The 12457-nt window shown below is 36.3% G+C and overlaps 1 long non-coding RNA gene across 1 annotated transcript; it reads right to left on the bottom strand.

Moving 5' to 3' along the window:
* Positions 1-451: 451 nt before the first annotated feature.
* Positions 452-7540, bottom strand: LOC128015567 (uncharacterized). Its single transcript, XR_008183947.1, has 3 exons — positions 3671-7540; positions 3471-3571; positions 452-1755 (listed from the first exon to the last, which is right to left on the bottom strand). It is a non-coding gene; the product is annotated as an uncharacterized LOC128015567 (long non-coding RNA).
* Between the last annotated feature and the right edge of the window lie 4917 nt (positions 7541-12457).

Below are 12457 nucleotides of genomic sequence, written 5' to 3'. Positions count from 1 at the left end.
GCTGAGCACGCTCAGTCAACTTGCTTCAGATCTCTGCTATGCCGATCCTCCTCCACACTCTCACTCGCAAACGCATCCAACCAGGGACAGCTCCGGCTCGCCGGGATATTCTGGGGGCCGCTGACTGCCTGTAAGACGGAAGGAGGAAGAGACGGTAGGAATCAGCACACTGTAAAAAAGAATTTGTTGAGTCAACTAAAAATATTTTGTTACCCCCGCTGCCTAAAATTTTTTTGTTATCTTGACAAAAAAAAACTTGTTGAAACAACTTCAAATTAGAGTGGAGTTAGTCCAGGTAACAAATTTCTTTAAGTTGACTTGACTAATATTTTCTAGTCCAGTCAACTAAATCATGTTGTGTCAACAGGGATTTTTTTTTTTTTTACTTCGATCAATAATCATAAACAAATTTTACCCCACTGCCTTAAATGTTTAAATAAAGATGACAAAACACTTTTTTAATGTCATTTATTTAATGATAGAGACAACACTTTCATTCACATTTAAATTGAACAAGCAATTTGCCGTCAACACATCAACTGATAATTGATAAACAAAACAAAAAAAAGCAAAATATAAAAACACACGTCTAAAGATCTGAACTGACACTTGAAAGTGTGATGTATAATAAATAACATTGGCATGGGATTGAGAAACAAATAGTTGCGTTTCAATTCATCAGATCAAAACCACAGGGATTGTTTTTAATTTCATAACTCAATATGAAAATCAGAAGGTTGAACTCTGCATATTAACCCTGCACAAGTTCACATGCACTCCCCCCACCATAATGCAAGTCATGGTCAAAATGAGAAACCAAGATATATGTATATAACATCACAATTAGTTACAAAAAATTAGTGTACCGTACTTCTGTATAATAAGATATAAATGGAATGAATGCACATGGAAGCACAAAGATCTAAAGTCAGATTCTAAATTTCACAGCACAACATGACCAGACAGAGGTGTTAACATCAGAAGGATCTTGAAAGTTTCCAAACTCGTCCCCCATCATAATGCTACATACTGAAAATGTGTACATACTGTTTAAGAAAATGAGAGGGGAAACAACATTTGTTTACATGAGAACATGCATATTCCAAGTTATGACATGATAAACTTTAATGTACATTCTAAAATGTAGTGAAAGGCACAAAAGAACCTTTCCTTATTAAAAAACAAAAAACAAAAAAAACACTACTTTTTAAGAAAGAGTGCGGTGGAGCCGATGGACACATCATGAACACTGAAAAGTGAAAGTGACATGACATACATTTGTGCTCTTCATTTAACCCATCCAAAGTGCACACACAGCAGTGAACACACACCGTGAACACACACCCAGAGCAGTGGGCAGCCATTTATGCTGCAGTACCCGGGGAGAAGTTGTGCCTTGCTCAAGGACACCTTATTTGTGGTGTTGAGGGTGGAGAGAGCGCTGGACATTCACTCCCCCACACCTACAGTTCCTGCCGCTGTAGCGAGCACACGGTGGGAGCAGCTGATCTTCACAAGTTTTTGCAGAGCCTCAATGGTGTATTTAATGTGCTGGAGGTGGTGGATGTTCACTGCATACAGACCCATTAGGAGTCTAAATGCCTTGGGGACATGGGAGATGTCAGTGATGAAAGGATGTCCAAATGAGACCAATGTTGGTTATTCCTTGGGAAGCACATCACATTGCTGTTCCTCAGTTACAATCAGAATGCCCTCTTCAATTTCTTTCTCAACATCCTTAATGTCACTGGATGGCTGGGAAAATAAAAAAATATTACATTACTTAATAGATTTATAAACAAATGAATACACATATGTACATACACTATTAAAGTTGTGTGTTAAAACACAGCTACCAATTAATGCAAAGTGTAATTCACCTTCAAGTGGAAGATATTTTGAAACATTTAACCAAAAATGAAAGTCAAAATTAAATGGTGCTCCTCAACGGTTTCGTTTAGAAACATTCAAAATAACTTCCTGTATTAAACTGTTATAATCCTGTACAAATTTCTTTGTTCTGCTGAACACAAAGAGTTTAAAATCCCATGGGAAGATAAGTGTAAAATACACCCCCAGAAACAACTATACTAAAAATGGGGGGAAATTATTTTCTTCACTGGTATTCTACATGATTTCTGAATGACATAAAATGTGACAAACCAATACAACATTCAGGTTTTTTTCTTAATCCAATTCTAAGTGTCTAATCGGTCACACCGTTTATACAATGATCAGAAAATATATTGGTGTAAATAGGTATTCCTTTTAAATAATAGTCTGTTGCACTGCATGTTCAGAGTAAAGCATGACTCTTAAAGGGTTGGTTAACCCATGTATGTTTTACTCACCCTCATGGCATCGTTAGTGTGTATTTCTTTCTTCTTTCAGACAAATCCAGTCGGATTATATAAAAAAATATTTATGGCAATAGGTGGGTGTTTTTTTCAACAGTCCAAAAGTAGTCAAATAATGTGCATCAATTCATAATAAAAAGTACCTCACATGGCTCTGAGAGGTGAATAAGGGCCTCCTGTAGCGAATCCATGTGTTTTTGTAAAAAAAATATACATATTTAAAATGTTATTCAAAACATATTTAAACACTTTTCTCTCACTTTCGTGAGAGCCATTCCGGGTGGATGAAAATAGGACATAGGGGTCATGCATGCACCGATAATTAGTGACGAACACGGAAGAGCGGAGGAGAGACAAAAATACGCCAATCACGAAGTAAAATCACAAAATTAGGCTTGCACGTATGATAGTCAGTGGAAGAGAAAAAAAGTGTTTACAACTTTTTAAATATGGATATTTTTCTTACAAAAAGCGCATCGATTTGCTACAGGAAGCCTTTATTCACCCCCCAGAGCCATGTGAGACACGTTTTATTGATGGATGGGTGCATTTTATTTGACTATTTTTGGACTGCTGAGAAAAAAACACACCTGTCTGCTGCCATTAAATAACTTGGAAGAGCCAGGACAATGTTTAATTCAACTCAGATCAGATTTGTCTGAAAGAAGAAAATCATATACACATAGGATGCCTTTGAATGAGTAAAACATGGCCTAATTTAAATTTTTTGGTGAAATAATCCTTTAAGCAAAGTTGCTAATGGCCAATATGCTAGCACTGAACATTTTTCAGGATTCAAAACAGTACTCAGCAAAATAATAAAGAATGGCTATGTCCATAAACAGGGTTTCTGGTGGTTTTATGAAGATAAATTCAACACTTTAAATACCAATTATAGAAAATTCACGGAATAAAACTGAAGGGAAAATAATGTCAAATTATGTTTTCTAAATTTTGAAGCTGTTTTCCAATGCAAATATCTACATTTTCGTAAAGGGTTCACCCAAAAAAGAAAAAGAAAGGAAGTTGTCATTTACTAAACCTCAAGTTGTTTTGAACCTGAATTAGTTTATTTCTGTTAGTCCCAGTCCCAGTTTCTTCTTCTTCTATTACCTGGACTACATCACTGCAGACTGATGGTGCTCAGATTGGTCATCCACAAGCGTAATCCCAGCAGTTATGTCCTTGATGAATTCCTGCGCAGAGCCTGTGTGCTTTAATAAAAACAAATGGATGCATTAAACAGGGCCTTACAAACGTAAAGCATATAGACTCCGATTAATGTGCATTTATAAATAAATAAATTTACTTACAACTTCGTCCAAGCTCTACTGTGTAAATGCCATTTCCATTATGTCTGCATATCATTTTGATGGATAACTGCAAAAGGACTCGCTGTGGTCCATTCACAGGATTATTGAATTCTGCTCTGAATCTTCAGTCATCCCAAAATATCATAAACATGAAAAATACAAAAACATGTTAAAACACTGTAAAATAATAAACATACATATAAATAAATCTTTACAGAGAGTCAAATGTATTGACAAGTTTGTATTAAATGCCAAAGACAAACTATACCATCCAGACAATGCTTTTAAATGACACAACACAGAATTATAACACAATAAAAGGAAATTTAACACATTTGTGTCGATCGTTATTGTATCTCTATTTATACAAGATATATGCTTTTATTCTAAAATATATAGATTTGAACGTATGCAATTTACTTATGACCGTATATTCACCATAGACTGTATAAAAACAGATATTCACGCAGCATTACACTGGGTTCTAGGTTCTAGTGAGGCACTTGAATGACTAACGTACTTCAGAAAACTGAAAGAAGAGTTTGTAACGCTACCTTCAGAACTTCATCTGAACCGTAGACTGTAAAAAAAATCATCAGAACTAAGCTTATGTCAGCGATATCAAATGTAACGTTAAGTTAAGTTACGCGCTCCAGAAGCACTCTGAGGGAGGTGCTCATCTGTGCTGCTCATTCGTTTCCTTTATAACATGCAGAAAAGACACAGTTCGAGTAGGAATCTCTTTTTCCCCTAATTTTTCATCGATGTATATTCTGACAGATGTCTTACGCTGTCAGGTTTAGAGCAGCTCCTTTTTTTTAAATTCCCGCCGTTCTTAATCCATACAGTGATCCGTTGAGCTCTCGCGCTCTGTTTGAACGGTCTCTAACGCAGCCCTGGGCTCAAATAATACATTTAAATTGTATTTTTATCGTTCTCCACATAAGTTCAGCTCCACTGTCCCGCATGGGAGAATATATGTTTTAATATTTATAAGGAAAATACTGTGGAACTGCCTGTATTTTGAGGCTTCAGAGTGCCGCGAAACGAACATTTACATACAGTAATTTACATACAGAATATACCACTCTATAACCATACTTACTCTTCTGAGACAACAAATGTAATTTTACACATTAAGCCAATAAATACGAATAGTTTACTTACCAAAGTTGTATTTTAGTCAAATGTCCAAACTTTGAGGAGAAACTGACTAGAATGGCTGACGACCTTCTGTCTTCAACAGCATTCAGGAGAATGACGAGATCTCGCGATAAGTGATGTTGTGAATGTGATATTGCTATTGAATTGAGTCAACAAATTTTTTTAAGTTATAAGGACAAATAACCTAGTTCAGTCAACTTTCAAACTAGTTGAGACACTGAAAACTTAAAATTTTTAGTTGAATGAACAAATTCAGTAACTGCAAGTTGTGTCAACATAAAAAAATTCATTGAAACAACTAAACTGCTAAATAATTTTTTACAGTGCACATACTTAGCCTTCCCCAGTCCAGCAAGGCATCTTCAACATCTGCCGGCATCTACGCTCAGCTCTGAGCCCCTCTGCCGCGTACCAGCTTTCCTGCCAATCTGAGCTCCACTAACACAGATCCTCGTGTTCCGCTGTAGAGCTGTCACAATCTGCTCCGCTTTCTTCCTTCTCGTTGAACTCCGGATGTCCTCCGCTTCCCCCAAGGCATCACCATAATAACAGTTCTGTGACTGTTAAAAAAAGAGAATTCTGCCTCGCATTGTCAACTTTTGGACTGTCCAGGGGTGTCCCACTTCCTGCTCCAGAGTTTGAGACGTGGTGAAGCAGGGGGTTCCTCACAACCGCAGAGGATCCCTCAGCTCCCAGCATGCACCATTCCATGCAGCAGAAACACGGTGAGAAAATTTTCTTTAACTTTCTTACTCTCTTCTGTGACCTCACACTCCCAGCAGCACAGTGTTTCTTTTTTTTTTTTTGCTGGGGTTGCAGTTTAATAGTCCAAAGGAGATTAATAAAAAACAAACGCATTAATTGGGAAGAAAACGTAAGGCATGCAAGCAGAGCAATTTCCTTATTTAACGCTCTCAGTAAACAAATACTCAAACACTGGGAGAGCTCAGGGTTCCAAATCTTAATTTTTTTACAGGTCAAAGCTTGCTTTTTTTTCTTTTTTTCAGTTTGGTCTTAGAATGTTGTTTCATAACTGTGTTTACATTATTAGTTGTGCACTTGTATTGATTAATTCAATTCTTCTGTGGAACACAAAAGATGACATTCTGAAGGACTGTTTTTGCCTATACAATGAAAGTCAATGGGGTCCAAATCAACAGTGAACCCCACTGAATTTCACTGTATATATATATAAAAATAAAATAAAATAAAAAGTCTCTTTTCATAACATCTTCTTTTGTGTTCCACAAAAGAAACTGAATCACGCAGCTTTGGAACAACATAAGAGTTTTCATTTAAATTTTTGGGTGAACTATCCCTTACAAGAGAAACTACCTGAAATGAGCGCTCGGGAAAATTCACAAGAAAAAGCCAGAGCTTGCCCCATTACTCAAGATAAAATGAATTTTTAATATGATGAGAATGTAAAGCGTGTGAGCAAAATAAGTAGGCACCAGTGAGGAGAGAGAAGCGGAGAATAGAAAGAAAGTGCCTGAAGCTGTTTGGACTCTGCACTCTCTTAATCTTAGATTGAATGTTTTCTCTCCTTGGCATTCGCTCACACAGTCTTAAGAGAAAATGCTTGACCCTCTTATTTATTCATTCTGATGTAATTCACAAGTATTTGACATCATTTTCAAAAGAGGCTCCCTCCCCTTTCATATATTTTCTGCCAAATATACTTTATTACAAGTAGGCTTAGGGAAATTTCAAAACATTGCTTACCGTGATAAATTAACGAATCAAAAACCATTAGACCGGGGTCCATGAACTCACATAGAGAAAAGATAATGGAATAACTGTTGGAAAAAATGAAATCAACATGATTAGTTTGTGCAATGATAACAGCTTATGAATAATGAGCGGAAATATCTCAAGTTCCAGCAACATGACAGTGAATGTCGAAGGTAAGTGTGGGAGGGGAAAAAAGTTTCTATTTTAGCTGTCGAACAAATATTTAAGCTCTGAATACAGATATTCTGTACATGCACAAGCTTAGTTAATTTGTTAATGATGTGAAAACTGAATGTTCTAGCAGAACTAATCAAATAAATCAGAGGGATAGCAGGCATGTGCATGCATTTCCACAGTGGCATAACAACATAACCATAGTGTTCCATAAGCATAATTTGCACCGGGAATCTGTGTGCATTAGTTATTATGCAAGTACTTTGAATCACAAATTTAAGACTATTTGGTAAGTATGCATGGGATGTTTCTTTATCATTTACACATTTGTAAAATATATAATGATATAATAGCCATAAAATAATCAGCTCTCACTCTATGTTGTGTGTAAAACAGTTTATGTTGTAGACAGATACGAATGCAAAACAGCACTCCAGATGCACTTATTGATGTACATCTGTTTGCAAAGCACTATTTAAGCTACTAAGATCTCTTATCTAATTCTCTGGAGTGGGACAGTTGTGAAGCTGATTAAAAGCCATGGAGGAGATGGTCATGTTTACAAGCTTAGTTAAAGCTCATTTTCCACTCATGTGCTCACATCGGAAATGCTGCTCCAACATGCACAACATTCACAAAGACTTCCTGAAGGACCTTTCATGCGCAAGACTACCCCTGTGCACTCTGATGCATTAAGGTCTGCTGAGTTTAGATGGTGGATATGACCCCTCTGAATTTTTACATTTATGACTAGTCAAAGTTCTGTTTTACAAACATCATATAATAAGTGTATGTGGTCAACAAGGCTTATTTTACTTTATATACTGTTGACAAATTCTGAGCAAGGTTTCCTGACAGGTTATGGAAACTGTGCCTGGTCCTGATCACATCTCTTGTAAAAAGCTGATGCCACTGGGAAAGTACAAGTATAGAAAGTAATAATATGTATACATTTTAAAGTTTTTCTTTTTCTTTTTCTTTTAGTTATTGAATAAAGTATTTGTAACAGAACCTTTGTTTTGCCCAGGCAAATTTCTCTGCAGGGACTAATAAAATAACTGAATGCTTAAGCAGCCAAGGTGGCATATCATCAGCTGAACAAATGTACAAGCAGCTGCTTATCAAACATAGCATAGATCTGACATTGATTTGAGTTTGCTATTTTGGATGATCACTTTTGGATGGTCTCTCCTTGGCTTGACCACGATTTGCTGGTAATATCAAGACAAGGTTACTTTTTCTGACTCACTTAAGCTTTGGTTTATGTACATTAATTTATTTCTGTTTCTGCATGCAGATAAACTATCCACATCTTTTGAGATCAGAGGCAGGCCAGAGACATATTTGATTTTAGCTATGCACTTTTCATGCAAAAATCATACTCTAAAGATATTCAAATGTGTTACAGAACTACATATTGAGTGTATTCAATTCATCCCACAATTCATTGCATAAGCATACAGCTCAATTGACATTGGAATGAATTGAAAACACTCAATCTCCACACCAGTAGACAAAAAAAAAACTGAATTCCCATGGGAGAACGGACTGAAAATGCTCACTCTGACCAGTTCCCTCCGTGCCAGTGGACATGCACCTTCATGTGAAACTCCCAATCACGCTAATTCCTATTGAAATGACTGGATTTTTCCCCCGAAATTTTCTCGGAGCAATGGTAAATGTAGCCACAGTGTGCTATTGTTATATTGCTTTTAAATATTTAAATAAACAACAAGTTATTCAACAACATATTCAGAAACGTACATTTTAGACACAATATTGCCAGTTACTGTACTTCTTTATTTTTTGACCTAAAGAATAGTTCTAAAGAAATTCACAGCTCATTGCAACACACAGTAGTTTTAGTAGTTTTTTTATTTTGTTTATTTATTTTAAACAAATCAGTTGAATCAATCATTCAATTACTTACTGTTTTTGTTCCTGACTAAATCAGAGTTGCTTAATGAATTGGTTGAGTAAATGATTCAAATGACTCAATCAATGAAAGTCACCTGTCGCCTTCTACTGGTGTAACTGTAAGTAGTTGATAATCAACACCACTCTTCCAATAATAATCAAACATACAACAAACATGCCAAAAGAGAGCAGCTTCACAGAAGTGACACTAACTCTGTCTGATCTATTTGCTGTAATGCTTACACATTAGCAGAGCAGTTTAAGTGAGTAAGAGTCAAATCCAGAACAAGTAAGTGTTGATGGCTGTCTGGTTGCATCATATAATAATTGCTGTTAATAATGATCATCGTCTGGTTGACTACATCTTGTATTCATTTTTCTGAAAAATCCAGTCATATGCACATAAACTGACAGCCACCATTTATAGGCTACTACTAAATATTTTAGAAATGTAATTTTCTGTAAAGTTGCTTTGTAATGATTTGTATCGTAAAAAGCTATACGAATAAACTTGAATTGAATTGAGTTTGTTTCATACAGAATCTGAATGCTGGCAGAGCAAAATCCATATTGATTCCATTCGGACCATTTTAACCCAACTCACAAAGTTCAGATCACTAGCATCACTATTCACTTAAGTTGAACAAATTGCCTCATATTTATAGATATCATTTATTTATACTCTTTCAGGGTAGTGCACTCATTTCTAATCCACTGGACCAAAAACAAAACTTTTCATGATCTTCTATAACATAGTAATAAACAAGATAAATGCTTTGACACTTCTAAGTCAACATGTCTGATAAAAGTTCTTCATATGGTTGGAAATGAAATAAGCTACAGTACTGTATTACTAGAGAGCTGGTATTACAACAAGTTCCAACAGAGATATGTTGTGAGTTACCTGGCAACAGAGAATGCGTGCCCTATGTTTTAGATTTGTGTCTTATGAAAGTGATACCTTTATACAATAACAACAATAATCTGCGTCAACATTGGACTGATCGTTTTTGGAATTCAAAGTGTCTTAAACCTTGCATAAAACACGGAAGCACAGAAAATGATCTGCCGTCGGTTTAAGAAATACATTTAAAAATAAGCATTTTCGCAGGGAATTCTTGTAACCAACCCAACAAAATATACTGCTGAAAATCCTCGCCCAAAATCCCATGTAAACTGATACGTTATTAAAAATGTCTTGGAAATACATGTTTATCTACCTCTTGGGTTTGTAGAATTAGTCAAAGTTGGAGACCATCCAAGTAAAATCAGGTTTTAGAGGGGCTGATATCTGGGACTGGGTGGAATTGCTTTCATCCAGGCCAAAAGCCCCTGCATCCATGTTATCATGGATTACACTCCATTTGCTCCCTCTGATGGATGGAGGGAGAGAGCCAAAAATAGGCAACATAGAACCACACCCCTCCACAGCTCTAATGGATATTCCACTGAGCCATTTAGTCCAGATTGGATTTTCTGATATCCTGACTTCTGTGATTTAAGAAATGTTTGGGCAAACCAAACTCTTCACTTTAACCAACAGTAAGCTATGAAAAGGCTGCCTTAAACAGTAATGAAAAATAAAGAGATTTGGCATGCACTGGCAGGAGATTTCAACTGGATGATGGATGAAAGCATGTTAAAAAGCTTTGAGAAAAAAAAAGAAAAAAAAACGTTTGCACTGCGCATGCTCACACATGCAGTTTTAATAAGGTATCCAACTTGCTTTAGAATTAGGCCTTCTCTATCTTACCATGTACTGGTGGATGTTTCTCACTTTGAAAAATGCAAACGCTTATTGATAAACCAATGAATAAAATAGGATTAGGATATGCATTTTATAATTTATGTAGCCTATGTATCATGAACATCTAAATGGTTAGAAACGTACTTGTAAAAAATCAGCAATAATTTGATCATGTAGGCTACCTTGGGGAAAAAAAACACGAATAAGAGCCCTTTGATATCTCAGTTCAAATCGAAAGTCAGATTTCAGAATGAAAGCAACAATTTCTTATCAGATTTTACAAAGACATAATGATCTATCCATAAAAATGTAATTAGCACCGTATGTCTTGTATCTCTTTCTTGTGTATTTTAGGAGAAACATCTCAGACAAAGTTAATACTTAAATGGCGCATGATTGAGATCTCAAATAACTCCTCCAGATGAGCTCAAAGATTCATGTAGCAGTTTTATTCCCAGTTGTAGCAAGTCCCATTTACACCAAATGATAAAAAAGACTCTTTTTGGAACTAAAATTTAGTCCAACATATTTCCCCAAATCCCAATTCCACAAGAGAGCATGATATCGCAAGAGCGATTCTTAAAGGGATTAGGCCGTTCGAGAAATTAGTCTTGCGCCACAATTTAAGGCAAGGTGTGGAGAAATAGCAGGAAATAGCAGGTGCTTAAATGAATGTTTAAGAGACATCTTCTCCTTGAGATTAACGCCTAATTACTTCTGGAGGAGTGAGAGTACATAACCAAAATACCATACAGCACAAGGCTAAGCCTTCAGAAATAATATATTTTTAGACAAAAAGGCAAAAGGTAAGGGCAACAAATCCATAAGCGCATCTTCAAGCATGTGCGTCTGTGGGATTCGGTTTGTGGATCTGAACGCTCAATAATGATCAACCAGCTCCTTTGACACTTAAAGACAACAACAACAACAAATGGGCTGTTTCTAAAACTAGTTCATGATAGGTTTAGAGGGTGCTAAAGGGCTGGCATTATAAAATAAAGGAGTCATATTTTCACATTTTGGTGTCCCGCCTTCCAGTCCGCTCTGTTTTCTCTGAAGCAGCACAAAAAAATGAGAAATTGAGTCATTATTGTTTGTTCAAACGGAGGCTTCAAGGGTTACACGTGATCTATGTGATATTTGTAATTGGAGGACGAAGCAGGCGCTCTGAAGCACGGCTCAGTCTTAACCTACATAGTGAACATTGTACAAATACACCACCTGATATGCCTGACATGTTTTTTTTTTTTTTTTTTTTTGCAATCCACCAGGTGGCGTAGGACTCAGGGAAAAAAATTACTTGAGGGGGAAAAACAGAAAAATTCCAAAACACAGAATTCTCTCTCTCATTCTTGTGCTTTCCCCTTTCTTTTTTTTTTTTTTTTTTTGTTTATCTCCTCAACAGCTCATCTTTCTATAAGCACATCTAGCTTTTAGCCTGCCATACTAGATCTCTTAATTGCCCAAAACATTTGTGCACTGGCCTCTTTAATTTTTGTTGTTGTTGTTTTTGTTTTTGCATGTGGTTTTCCCAAAGAAACTAATAGAGCCAGTGAAGGCGAGTTAAGAATAACTATTAAGTGCTCAAGTGTGAACGAGCAAGAGAGTATTCAGAGACAATAAATCTGATGTCATCATGGCAACATTATCTCAAGGTGTAGGGTATTGCAGGTGACTAAACCCTTTTCCTGAAGAAAAATAAGTGTAAAACAATTTTTATACTTGCAGCAACACACACTAACGTTCTGTACTGTAACATGTTATATTCATCACCGACCGATCGCATGAGCTAAAACCTACTCTAAACTAATGTGAAAAATTTCCACCCGAGTTTTGGCGGACTCACCTCATAAAGTCAAACTTGAAAACTATTAGCCCACCAAGGTGTGATGCAACCAGTTTCCTGCCACTGTCTCTGAGTCACTAAAGATCTTTCCTCAAGTGACTGTGCTAATTTCCTTGAGGACTGCTGCTGCTTTCAGCTGCTCTTGCATATGAATTTGTTCCTTTTAAAAAGTCCATTTTCAAATCTGCTGAAAAAGATGTCAGGT

This window comes from Carassius gibelio, chromosome A6 (assembly GCF_023724105.1).
Source record: "Carassius gibelio isolate Cgi1373 ecotype wild population from Czech Republic chromosome A6, carGib1.2-hapl.c, whole genome shotgun sequence".
Taxonomy (NCBI): Eukaryota; Metazoa; Chordata; class Actinopteri; order Cypriniformes; family Cyprinidae; genus Carassius; species Carassius gibelio.
The sequence above is the reverse complement of the archived record's forward strand: the minus strand, read 5'-3'. Positions and strand labels throughout refer to the sequence as shown.